Genomic DNA, 9,314 nt, shown 5'->3' with positions numbered 1-9,314 from the left:
TGAATGTTGGCAACAAACACAAGAGTGTTAGATGAGTCCAAGACTTTGTTACCAATAGAAATAAAGGAAAGGACAAGAATTAGATGGTTTCATTTGCATCTTTGAACTTCCTAGGACACAAAGGCCTCAGTGCTTTTATTTGTGTGGAAATGATCTTGTGAATGCAAGTGTGAAGCCAGAGAAAACGAAAGCGGGTCTCACTTCTGCCTGTCCTGAAAAGGCATCTCAGGATTTGGAATTTTCCTAATAAGAAAGCTTAGTTTGAAAAAGTTGGCACATTTCTCAATGTAGCTGTGCCATGTTACAAAACTGTTTTCTTTGGGCTTCCATACATTTTCTTACCAGCTTGCTGAATGAAAAGAAGCTCCATTGTATTGGTCAACTTTAGCAGACCATGTTGGATCATGTTTGTGGACAGCAACAAAGGAAAAAGTCTATAATTTATCTTCCTTGTCAAATAAAATAGTTGATATTTCCTTTAAAGATTGGAAGCAGTCATTGAGGAATTGGCGCTTTTGCCATCCTCCTTTATTTTACAGTTGGATGAAACAATAGGCCTCTTTCACTGCAGTCAATGCCCCTCTACCTCTTGCTTGTCCTGTGCAGGCTGAAGCCATCACAGGATTCTTACGTCTCTTTTGGAAACTGTAAAAGTCAACAAATTTTGGCAGTGGTAAAAGGGTGATTTTATCATACAAAACTCTGACTGAAACAAAAGCTTCTTTTCTCTTTTCGCAGATGGAGCTCCTACAATGCTTGATAACCATCGGTTTTCCTACTTTTGTGAAAAAGGCCTTACATCCTGGCCACTCACTTGTTTTGCAACAGACATGCACTAATGACAAAGACTCTTCAAACAAACCTAAAAGAAATTCTGTCATTGCCAAAAAGGCCATCAACTTTATCCAAAGTAGGTTTCCAAACCATCACATTTAAAAAATATTTTTGTGACTAACAAGTAAGTCTTCTCTATCACAGAGAAATTCTCTGGCTCTCAAAGGCACAAGCCTTACTACCTATTCTGATAGGAGAAGTTTCTTTTTTTTTTTTAAGCAAAATAAAACTTACCTTTGAAACATTTTAGAAGAGAGAAATTTATTCACAGCCTGGCTTACCCGAAAGATGCTTTTAACTGTCTAAATGTGATAAATGTTTCAATTCAAGGTCCTGAATTTATTGTTAAGGTTCTAATAAAAAATCAAAGCTTTCTTGGCTAAATTGCCAATATGCAAGAAGAGGGGAGAGGCCAACAACCTTGCAAATCTTTTTCCTTTGTTTTTCTCTGCACTTTATTCAGATGTAATTGACACGTAGCATTGTGTAACTTTAAGGTGTGCAATCTGTTGACTTGATACACTTATATATTGCAGTAGGATTGCCACCATAGCATTAGCACCTCCATCATGTCTCATAATTTCCACTTCTTTTTTGTGGTGAGAACATTTAAGATCTACTCTCGCGGAAACTTTCAAGTAGGCAGTATGAGATTGTCATCCATAATCACAATGCTGTGCGTTAGATTCCCAGAACTTACGCATCTTCTAACTGGAAGTTTGTACTCTGACCAGCATCTCCTCTTTCCTCCTTGCAAATTTTTAAGTGCTATGGAAAATGTTTTCCCAGAATGCAATTGAAATACGAAATTCTTTCTCAATTTATTTGAAAGGAGAAATCTGTGATCATCTGGAAATACTCCAGAAATCTTTCGGAAGTCGTCTCTATCTTGATACCATTAAAGTTGAGTCAAGAAATCACTATATTTTATATTTTTATATTTCTGATAAAATCATATTTAAAACTTTGTAAGATAGTAAAAAATGAATTCATTTATCTTAGGACAAAACACTTGCTCCTATTGGAAGTTTTACAAAAAACATTTTTGCCTCTTTGTCTTTGGAAATTATTTCAAACCTACAGAAAAATTTGCAAAAATAGAAATAGTACAAAGAATACCATTTATCCTCTACCCAGATTCACATATTAATGTGCGATCCCATTTGCTTGTAGTTTCTCTCTCATTTCCCCCTCCTCTGTCTCTGTTATCCCTCCCCCTCCCCCTCTTTCTGAGCCATTTTGGGTAAGGTACATGCATCATGGCTCTAGACCTCTTAAAAATATTTCAGTATCTATTTCTAAGAATAGAGATAGTCTCTCACACAACCACAGTAACAGTCAAAAACATTGTTAAATTTAACATTGATGTAATACTTTTATCTAGTCTATCATTCATATTCTAATTTGTCATTGACCCAATAGTGTCCTATATAACATTTTTCCCCTTGAGTACAGGAACCAGGCTAGTGTCAGGCATTGCATCTAGTTGTCGTGTCTCTTTAGCTTCCTTTAACCTGGAACATTTCTGCAGCCTTTCTTTGTCTTCCATGACATTAAAATATATATATATATATATTTTTTTTTTTTTAAAGAATACAATCTTTCCTCTTTTTTAAACGGAATAGCCTCATTTTGGCTTGTTTGGTGATTCCTCATTATTAGATTTAGATTATGCATGAGAGGCTGAAATGCTGCATGAGTGATATTTTGTCCTTCTTTGTATCATATCTGGAGGTACACAATGTCCATCTGTCCCTCATCAATGATTTTAAAATACATTTAAATTTTATTTTAAAATACTTTTCTTTATAATAGCTTTGTTGAGGTATAATTGACATCCAAAAACCGCACTTTTTTAAAGTGTACAATTTGATAATGTTTGACTTGTTCATACCTGTGTAATCATCACCAAAATCAAGAGAGTGAACATATTCATCAAGTCCAGAAGTTTCATGTGATCCTCTCTAATTCCTTTTGTAAAGCCTCTTTCCCACTTCCACTTCCCCTCCCAGCATCCACAGGCAAAGGCTAATCTGCTTTATGTTACTGTAGGTTGGTTTGCATCTTCTAGACTTTTATATAATGAAATCATACAGCAAGTACTTTTTTTTTAACGTTTGTCTTCTTTCATTCAGTGCAATTTTTTGTGATCCATTCACATTGTTGAGTCAATAGTTTATTCTTTTTATTGCTCAGTGGTATTTATTCTGTGAACATACCACAATTTGTTTATCCATTCACCTGTTAATGGACATTTGAATTGATTCCAGATTTTGGCTATTACAAGTAAGGCTGCTATGAACATTCATGTATAAGTTTTTGTATCAACATACACTTTCTTTGCTCTTAAGGAATTATCTAGGAGTAGAATAGTTGGGTCAAATGGTAAATGTAATTTTAAGTTTTTTTTTTTTGCTTGAGGAAGATTCACCTTGAGCTAACATCTGTGCCAATCTTCCTCTATTTTATATGTGGATCACCACCACAGCACGGCCACTGCTGAGTGGTGTAGATCCATGACTAGGAACTGAACCCGGGCCGCAAAACGGGGGCACACCAAACTTAACCAACAGGCCACAAGGCTGGCCCAATTTTAACTTTTTGAGGCGATGTCAAACTGTCCTCTGAAGGTATACAATTTTACATTGAGTGGTATATGAGAGTTTTAATCCCTCCACATCCTTGCCAGGCCTTGGTATGGTCAGTCTTTTAAATTTTATCTTTTCTAATGAGTGAAGTGGTTTTAATTAGCATTTCCCTAATGACTAATGATGTTGAATATCTTTTCATGTGCTTATATGCCACCCATATAACTTCATTAGTGAAATGTCTGTTCAAATCTTTTGCCCATTTTATTTTCCCTCAGATTTATTGAGACATAATTGACATATAACATTGTGTAAGTTTAAGGTACACAACATGATGATTTGATATATGTATATATTGTGAAATGATTACTGTTATAAGTTTAGTTGACATATACATCGTCTCACATAGCTTTCATTTTTTCGTGTGTGGTGGGAACTTTTAAGGTCTACTCTCTTAGCAAATTTCAAGTATATAATTTAGTACTGTTAACTGAAGTCACCATGGCGTACATTAGGTCCCCAGAACTTATTCATCTTATAACTGAGATTGTGTCTTTTGACCATCTTCACCTATTTCCCTCAGCCTTGTCAACCACCAATCTACTCTGTTTCTATGAGTTCAGGTTTTTTTTTTTTTTTTTTTTTTTTTTAGATTCCACTTGTAAGTGATAAGACGCAATATTTGTCTTTCTCTCTCTGACTTATTTCACTTAACATAATACTCTCAAGATTCATCTATGGTACATTTATACCACATTTTCTTTATTCATTTATCTGTTGATGGACACAGGTTATTTCCCTTTCTTGGCTACTGTAAATAATGCTGCAAAGAACATGGGGGTGCAGATACCTCTTCAAGATAGTGATTTCATTTCCTTTGGATATATACTCAAAGTGGGATTGCTGGGTCATATGGTAGTTCTACTTTTAATTCCTGGAGGAAACTCCATACTGTTTTTCATAGTGGCTTTACGAATGTACATTCCAACCAACAGTGCATAAGTATTCCCTTTTGTCCACATCCTCATCAGCACTTTTCATCTCTTCTCTTTTTGACAATAGCCATTCTAATAGGTGTGAGGTGATATCTCGTTGTTTTGATTTGCAATTCCCTGATGATTAGTGATGAAGAGCATCTTTTCACGTACATCGTGGCCGTTTCAAGGTCTTTTTTGAAAAAATTATTTAGTTCCTCTGCCTATTTTTAAAATTATATTGGCTTTTGATTGGTTGTTGTTGTTGTTGAATTGTGTGAATTCTTTATATATTTTGAATAATAGCCCCTTATTCAATATGTAGTTGCAAATATTTTCTCCCCTTCCATAGATTGTATTTTAATTTTGTTGTTTCTTTAGACGTGCAGAAGATTTTTTAATTTGATGTGGTCCCACTTGTTTATTTTTGTTCTTATTTCTTGTGCTTCCGGTCTGATATCCGAAAAAATCATTTAGAGGCAAATGTCAAGGGGTTTTTTCCCTGTATTTACTCCTAAGGGTTTTATGGTTTCAGGTCTTACATTCATGTCTTTAATCCATTTGACTTAATTTTTGTGTACAGTGTAAGATAGGAGTCCAGGCTTATCTTTTGCACATGGATATCCCATTTTCCCAACACCATTTTCTGAAAAGACTATCCTTTCACCATTGATTGTTCTTGGCTCCCTTGTCAAGTATTAGTTGACTGTTTATGCACAGGTTTATTTCTGGGCTCTGTATTCTGTTCCATTGGTTCATGTGTCTGTTTTATGCCAATACTAGTCTGTTCTGATTTCTATAGCTTTGTAGTATGGTTTGAAATGGGGATGTGTAATGCACACAGCTTTGTTCTTCTTTCTCAAGATTGTCTTGGCTATTCAGGGTCTTTTCTGGTTTCATAAAAATTTTCAGATTGTTTTTTCTATTTTTCTAAAATATGCTGTTGGATTTTTGATAGGGATTGCACTGAACCTATACATCTATGGGTTTGATAATATGGACATTTTAATAATATTAATTATTAATTAATAATATTAGTACTATTTATTAATAATATTAATTTTTTCAATACATGAACATGAGATATCTTTTAATTTGTTTTTATCTTGGTTAATTTCTTTCATCAATATCTTACAGATTTCAAAGTACAGATCTTTCACTTCCTTAGTTAAATTTATTATTTTTGATACTATTGTAAATGGGATTTTTAAAAACCTCTCTTTCAGATATTTCATTGTTGATGTACAGAAATGCAACTGGTTTTTGCATGTTGATTTTGAATCCTGCAGGTTTATTAAATTTTTATATTAGTTCTAATTTTTTTTATGGTGTCTTTAGGGTTTTCTCTACATAAGATCATGTCATTTGCAGAGACGATTTTACCTCTTTCGTTCTGATTTGAGTGCCTTTTGCTTCTTTTTCTTGCCTAAATGTTCTGGCTAGGAATTCCAGTCCTATGTTGAATAGGAGTGGTGAGAGTGGGCACACTTGTCTCTTTCCCTATCTTACAGAAAAAGCTTTCAACCTTTCACCATTGAGTATGATGTTAGCTATGCCTTTGTCTTTTATAGCCTTCATTTTGTTGATGTACGTTCCTACTATACTCAATTTGTTGAGAGTTTTTGTCATGAAAAGATGTTGAATTTTGATAAATGCTTTTTCTGCATCTATTGAGAGGATCATATACTTTTTATCTTTCATTCTATTAATGTCATTTATCATATTTATTCATTTGCATATGTTGAACCATCCTTGCCTTCCCAAGATGAATCCCACTCAGTAATGGTGTATAATTCTTTAAATTTTCTGTTGAATTCAGTTTGCATTATTTTGTTAAGAATTTTTGCACCTATATTCATCAGAGATATCGGTCTGTAGTTTTCCTTTTTGTAGTGTTCGTATCAGGCTTTGTTATCAGGGTAATGCTGGTCTTATAAAATGTGTTTGGATTGTTTCCATCTCTCCAATTTATTGGAAGAGTTTGAGAAAGATTGATATTATTTCCTTTTTAAATGTTTGGCAAAATTCACCAGTAAAATAATCTAATCTTGGGCTTTTCGTTTTGGGGAGGTTATTGATTACTGATTCATTCTCCTTATCCTTTATTGCACTGTTCAGATTTTTTATTTCTTCATGATTCAGTCTTCATAGGTTGGATCCTTCTAGGAATTGATTTATTTATTCTGGATTGTCCAATTTGTTGGTGTATAATTGTTCAGAGTAGTCTTTTATGATCAATTGTAGTTTTGCATTATCAGTTTTAATGTATCCCCTTTCATTTATAATTTTATTTGAGTCCTCTCTCTTTTTTTCTTGGCTAGTCTAACAAGATTTGTCAATTTTATCTTTTCAAAGAACCATCTTTTAGTTCACTGACATTTTCTATTGTTTTCCTATTCTATATTTCATTTGTTTCTGTTCTAATCCATATTATTTCCTTCTTTTTGCTAACTTTGAGCTTATTTTGCTCTTTCTTTTCTAGTTCCTTGAGGTGTAATGTTAGTTTATTTTTTACTTAGTATGTATTTTTAGCTATAAACTTTCCTATTAGAACTGCTTTTGCTTGAGGTAGGCATTTATTGCTATAAACTTTGCTCTTAGCTCTGCTTTTGTTGCATCCCATAAGTTTTGGTATGTTGTGTTTTCACTTTTATTTGTCTCAAGATATTTTTGTATTTCCCTTTGGACTTCTTCTTTGAGTCATTGGTTTTTCCGGAGTTTTTTGCTTAATTTCCATGAATTTGTGAATTTCCCATGTTTTATCCTTGTTATTGATTTCTAGTTTCATACCATTATGGTTGGAAAAGATAATTTTATATTTACCATCTTCTGGGTTTTGTTGAGACTTGTTTTTTGGCCTAATATATGATCAGTCCTAGAAAATATCATATGTGCACTTGAGAAGACTGTGTTTGTGCTGCTGTTGGGTGGAATGTAACGTGTCACTTAATGACAGTGAAACATTCTGAGAAATGGATAGTTAGGCAATTTTGTCATTGTGTGATCATCATAGAGTGTACTTACACAAACCTGGATTTTATAGCTTACTACATACCTAGGCTATATGCTACTAATCTTAAGGGACCACCATCGTGTATGCAGGCTGTCATTGACTGAAACATCATTATGTGGCACATACTGTATACGCTTATTAAGTCCATTTGTTCTACAATGTTGTTCAGATCCATTGTTTCCTTATTGATTCTTGTCTGGATGATCTATCCATTGTTGAGAATGAGATATTAAGGTCCCCAATTATTATTGTATGGCTGTTTATTTTTTCTTTTAGTTCTGTTAGTATTTGCTTTATATATTTAGGTACTCCAATGTTGGGTGCATAAATATTTACTATTGTTGTATCTTGTTGATGGATTGACCTCTTTATCATTATATAATGAACTTCTTTGTCTCTTATGATCATTTTTAGCTTAAAGTCTCTTTTGTCTGATAAGTATAGTTAAACCTGCCTCTTTTGTTTACATTTTCATAGAATATCTTTTTCCATCATTTCACTCTTGGCCAACATGTGTCCTTAAAGCTAAAGTTAGTCTTTTCTACATAGCATGTAGCAGAATCTTGATTTTTCAATCCATTCAGCCATTCTATGTCTTTTGATTGGAGAATTTAATTCATTTACATCTAAAGTAATTATTGCTAGATTAGGACTTACTATTGCAATTTTGTTGTTTTCTAACTGTTTTGCAGATCCTTTGTTTCTCACTTCCTCTCTTGTTGTCTCCCTTGTGATTTAATGAGTTTTCTGGTGATACACATTGACTCCTTTATCATAAACTTTTGCGTATCTGCTACAGGTTTTTCCTTTCTGGTTATCATGTAAAATATAATTATAACACCATATTTTAAGCTGAACTTAACTTTGATAGCATACAGAAACTTTATACTTTTGCTTCTTTCATCCTCACATTTTAGGTTATTGATTTATAGTTTACATATTTCTATATTGTGTATCTAATAACACCTTATTAGAGTTATTTTTAATACATGTATTTTTTAAATTTAAACTAGAATTGTAAGTGATTTATACACTACCATTACAATATTAGAGAATCTGACTTTAACTATATATTTACCTTTATTGGTAAGTTTTACACATTCATATGTGTTTATGATGTTAATTAGCATCTTTTCATTTCAGCTTATAGAATGTCCTTTACCATTTCTTGTAAGGCATAGTTAGTGGTAATGAACTCCCTCCGCTTTTACAGAGCATAGCATTCTTTGTTGACAGTTTTTTTCTTTCAGTATGTTGAATGTACCATCCCACTTTCAGCTGGCCTGCAAACTTTCTACCGAGAAATTTTCTGATAGTTATAGAGGGGAGGCTCCCTTTTATGTGACAAGTTTCCTTCTCTTGGTGCTTTTAAAATTCTCTCTTTTTTATGACTTTTGACTATTTAATTACAATGTGTCTTGCTGTAGCCCTTTTTGGGTTCAATCTGTTTGGTGTACTTTGAACCTAATGAATCTGGATGTCGATTTCTCTCCCCGTGTTGGAAAGTTTTCCCCCACTATTTCCTTTTTTTAAAATTGAGGGAACATTGGTTTATAACATTATGTGCATTTCAGGTATACATAATTTTATTTTTACTTCTGTATAGAATACATCATGTTCACCACCAAAAGTCTAGTTTCCATCCATCACCATACAAATGGCCCCTTTTACCCTTTTCTCCCTCACCTCACCCTTGCTCCCTTCTGGTAAAAACTAATCCGTTTTCTGTATCTATGTTTATTTGTTGTTATTGTTTTCAATCTTCCACATATGAGTGAAATCATATGGTATTTGTCTGTCTTCATCTGACTTATTTCGCCTAGCAAAGGTCCATCCATGTTGTTGCAAATGGCAAGATTTCATCTTTTTTATGGCTGAGTAGTATTCCATTGTGTGTGTGTGTGT

The sequence above is a fragment of the Equus caballus genome, chromosome 7 (genome assembly GCF_041296265.1).
Source record: "Equus caballus isolate H_3958 breed thoroughbred chromosome 7, TB-T2T, whole genome shotgun sequence".
In the NCBI taxonomy this organism is placed as follows: Eukaryota; Metazoa; Chordata; class Mammalia; order Perissodactyla; family Equidae; genus Equus; species Equus caballus.
The sequence above is the reverse complement of the archived record's forward strand: the minus strand, read 5'-3'. Positions refer to the sequence as shown.